Source organism: Myripristis murdjan, chromosome 1 (genome assembly GCF_902150065.1).
Source record: "Myripristis murdjan chromosome 1, fMyrMur1.1, whole genome shotgun sequence".
In the NCBI taxonomy this organism is placed as follows: Eukaryota; Metazoa; Chordata; class Actinopteri; order Holocentriformes; family Holocentridae; genus Myripristis; species Myripristis murdjan.
Genome location: NC_043980.1, coordinates 26,638,387 through 26,643,402, shown reverse-complemented (window position 1 = coordinate 26,643,402; position 5,016 = coordinate 26,638,387).

Here is a 5,016-nt window from a genome sequence, read left to right as displayed (position 1 = left end):
TGTGTGTATGTGTGTGTGTGTCCAGTACCTGGATGCTGTTGTGTATTGTCACCCCTCTGTGCAGCAGCAGCCTCAGGGGTGAAGGTTCAGGGCTGACTGTCAGAAGCTTTGCATATCTTACTGTTCCCTCTCACACTGGACAGGAATAGGAGGATAGTTTAGTATTATTTTATAGCAAAACCTGATGATTTTATTGCCATGAGTTTCAGCTTTTTGATATTGATTTGCGGACCTATATTAGCTGGAATGCACATTTCTTCACCAGGGTAACAAATGAGATTATAAAAAGAGCAAGTCAGCATTACATTGCTTGAATGCCAAACCCATTTTCTAAGAACCAACTGACTAGTGACTAGACAGTGACTAGACACTACTGTGTTCTGGTCCAGGCAAATACCGAGGATAAAGTTGAATTCCTGCACAAAAAAATGCCAAAAATGCTAATATATATATATATATATATATATATATATATATATATATATTATATATAATATAATATTATATATATATATATATATACACGCACATATTGAGACCATAACCACAGATTTGCTGTGCATTATATTTATCAATGAGGCTCTAGTTTTAAAACATCTCTTATTGCTTACGTTTAATTATTGTACCAGATCACAGGAGTGGTTAATTTTAGACAACCCCACACATAAATGTGGCAAGGTGCTCTTGCACTTCATAAATTCATGACTTGGCAGCACAACTGCAAATAGTTTTTTCTCACCAAAAATCATTTTAAGGCAATGATGGCATTACTATATGATGTACAATAAGTATTTGTATAAGTCTTTTGTGTTACTGACTCTTAAAAATGCTGGTCTGACTGAATTGCCCTCTGGTTTTCTCATTTTCATTAACATGTTTTTTTTTGTTTTGTTTTTTTTAATGTCTCTCCTGAATAAGTGGTCTTGATGTCAGTGAGACTACCTACTTAAATCAAGCAGGCTATGAATGAAAAAACAAATGATGAACCCAATGCCTGCCCTGATCGAGGTCAAACTTTGTTTTCCTCAACAAACAGGTCTGTTCCAAGTCCATGACCTGGGTGAGTCACGCCTCTCTGGGCTCTGGGAGACCTTTAGTGCAGGTTACATTAAGGCCACACAGAACATGGCAGCAGTGATGCTGATGAAGACAACTCCTCAACCTCTCTACAAGCTCACTGATCATTACTTGTTTATGCCTACTTGTATCTCATATTTTATTTCTTTTGAGCAAATATTTGGCAGTGAGACCAAAAGGTGTTGTTGTAGCTGACTCTGCGGGCCCTGGTGGGATAACGTGACTATTTTAAATGCCTGCTAATCCACAGTAATCTGGCTACTTGGCCGCAGTTAACTCAATCCTCGGACCAACAGACCCCTCCTACGGTCGGCCACACACAGAGACAGGGTCCAAATATTGCACTGGTGCAATGGTAGGTTGTGTTTGGAGTCCTGACCCAGGCACTGGGCTACATTTTGAAACCATGTCACACAGAGCAGCCTACAACTTATCCTGCTCCCTCAGACTTGGCACAGTGGAGCGCATCTGTCCTTGCCTGAAATACCGAAGGTCAGAATTAAAACCTGCATTAAGAAAAGAGTAGATTCCTACAACGCCCTATTGAACAGAACTTGTGGCCTACTTTATTTATAGTCCGTCCGTCCGTCTGTTTACCACTTGGGCTCAGTTTGGTCGTCAGTGGCAACGGCCGTAGCAACAAAAGACAGGAGAAAATCCTTAGAAATTAATCCGCTGATGAGTCGACAGGAGCTGCACTGAAAGCTAGATCAACCTAGCGGAGTCGCCTTTAAATGACAGGTGTCATGTTATGAATTCCACAGGAACAAATGATCACTGATGTACGCATTGTTTTTTTTTTTTCACCTAAAAAACACACCCATATAAAAAAAAAAAAAATCTGCATTTACAAATATACATAGACGAAAGCCTTAGGGGGTGGCGTGCATTCTGACAGCTAGAGGAAAATAAAACGTGCAGGAAAAGTTGATACATGATTTCCACCGGTGACAAGCCCAGTCCCCAGAGAGCCCTCCTGGCTGTCTATTGCATTAGTATCAGGCTACTCACGCTGCCTGCAGTGCGTGGCTCCGTGCTGCTGGGGAATCCTTGGCTTCTCTCTCATTCCGTCTCACCAGAAGAAAATCCCTGGCAAACACGAAAAGCACCGAGGGACACCAAACTGTCCGGTACCGCTCACCACGAATCCCACAGCCCGTTAACTTAGACGATAACCAGCCTTTAAAATGCCGCGTTTCCATACGCACATCTCCGTGGAGTGTCCAGCAGCAATGCCCACTGCCTCCGGCGACCGCATTCCAATCCACACCGGTTCACTGCCGAACCGGGGCGGAAACTGCCGAGCTCTCCGCGCTGGTTCACCTCGGTTTGGCTCGGGCCGGCACACCTGCTCCCGTGCAAAAGCATGGCAATGTCTCCGCCTGGCGGACGCCGGTGGTGTGGGCGCAGCGCTGATGTTTTGCGGTGGCTGGGCGCGGACCACCACGGCGCCCCAAGCTGGCGGAGGGCACCTGTACGTGTCTGGACTGAAGTGCTTTTTATGTTTATTTTTTTATTTTACATTTATATACATTTAATAGGCCAGGTTTTGTTTTAAAACAGCTTTTGAAATTTGCAAAATGCAGACAAAACCTTCTCAACCATGAGCAAATTTAGTTATCTGAGACAAACTACAACCTGCAAGAAAAATTGGCCATTTTTTTTTCCTGTGTAGACTGCCCTCCTTTATTTGAACAGGGATAAAGCCTACTGGTGCAAATGTGGTTATGAAAGCAGGATCACACTAGGATAGGATAGTGCCCAGAACCTGTAATTTCAATTAGAGATGGGTCCAATAATACTGCTGGTTTTCTGTTAATTACAGTTACCTGCATTCAACTGGCATCCCAGGTATGAATGACATAAAAAGAGGCAGGATGCAGATCCATTGCAGTAACTGGTCTGTGACTGAATGTGTGGAGGTGTGTCAGAGTTGTGGAGAGATACAGTGATGTTTATCAGACATAAGTGTAATGAGTAAAGGTGGTGCTGGAAGGAGGGTGAGAGCAATCCTTGTGCACAAGTTCACAATTCTCTGCTGTGCTTCTGTGAAATGCTCCCTAAAGTGGGCTAATTTCTGTCCATATCATGGGAAGGATGACCTATGATTAGCTTTTAAGGACATGCATTTTTCCACCAATGAATGTGGAAAAAAACCCATCTTTTTCACAAAGTCAGAATGTTTGATGCAAAAATTAATAACAGTTATAATTAAAACAGTTATTCCAAATCAGTTTATAGTAACTAAATTTTGTTTCGGATATGCTTACAGATTATTTTAACAATGCAACCAGGAACAAAGTTTTTCCAGTGTACAGACTAAACTGTATGTCAAATATGCCATATATTTCACTGTATGATGAAAACTAGGGGGTCAAAAACTTCAGAAAAAGGAGGCAGAAAAAGCTCATTTAAAGCAGCTCTCTTTGCAGCTTAAAGTCTGCAGCCTCACCACTTTGTCAAATTGGAGGTCAGAGACAAAATACTACAACTAATATAACAAGAGCCATGTAACACTGAAACGTATCCCTTGTTTCCATCTCCACAACACATTTTTCACCTCAACTTTCGGTTTTGTACATTTATTGTAAACCCAGAAGCAGGACTGCTGACAAAGAGTTTGAGGTCTCAAAACCCTCTTTTCAGAAATCACTCAGTGAAGCTTTAAATAAGCCTAAATTAAAAAAAAAAAAAAAAAGAAAAAAGAAAAAAGAAAAGGGTTTTCAGATGTTCATTTGTGTGAAGTGTTGAGTGTGATGGAAATTATATTTTCATTTATTTGAAGTTTTGAAATTATAATACTTGCTGTACTTATAATGTACAAATGCACTTGTATCCAGCAAAGGGCTCCCTATATATTCTGTGTAACAGCTTTGGTGGATGAATTGGTGAATGAATCCCTACTCAGCTGAATAGTTTTGCTGTGACTCTGTTTGACTTATGCTTCTTTGAATAAATATATACATATAAAGTTCCTTGTCAGTATTCATCTCTTATCAGATAAAGAAGGTTATTTGCACATTTCCACCGCATTGAGTCCATAAATATACTCATGTAAAAGCTTTTTATTAAAAGACAAATACAAAAGATACAAGCATTGTTGGCATCATATTAGGCTTGTCACAGCACAAAAGCACCACAGACACAACTACAATGAAAATGAGAGAGAGAGATGGGAGTTGGGTGATATTGTGTAGGATCAGAGAGCCATCTTATGGCCAAAGAAAACACCAGCAGCACTGAGAACAGAGTCAGCATCTCCACAATCACAGAGCATTTAGAAACAACGTATGGATGGGACATGAAGGTTCTTTGAGGGCTTATAAAACCATGGGTCTGACAGAAAGTCTGGTGGGCAATAAATGTCCAGATAAGACAGAAATCATACATCCAAGACAGACACAGGTCAGACCCTAAAACACTTCATCCCAGCCAGGCCAAAATCTGCCTGTGGAACCAGTCAAATAATGGTGTGACCCCTCAATGTTGGCTATGAGATCAGTTAACTTTCAATTTTATGGTTCCTGCAAATTCAATTAACCCAACACCGAGAGCAGGAAAACTAAAAATTGAGAATATTTGAACTGTTTCATTCCAAAGTGAGATCCATTATTTGAGGAAAATCAGAACTCCAGGACTGCTCTGAAAAAAAAAAAGAGCTCTGCCATGAAACATACGTACACTCACTACTTGAAGGTACACACCTCAATTTTTGTTCAGTGTCCCTAGTGCTAGAGGCACACAGTACAAACACATTTTGGTTTTGAACTGGAGAACAAGCACCCTTCTCCATTGTCTTGGCTCTTCCTACCTCATCTACAATTGCAGTATTTTGTAAAAATTTAAATTCTCGGGGTCCTGTTGCTCCATTTACCCAAAATTGAGGAGTGTGCCTTTAATATTAAGCTAAAAAGCTTTAAGTGACAATTCGAATTCTTA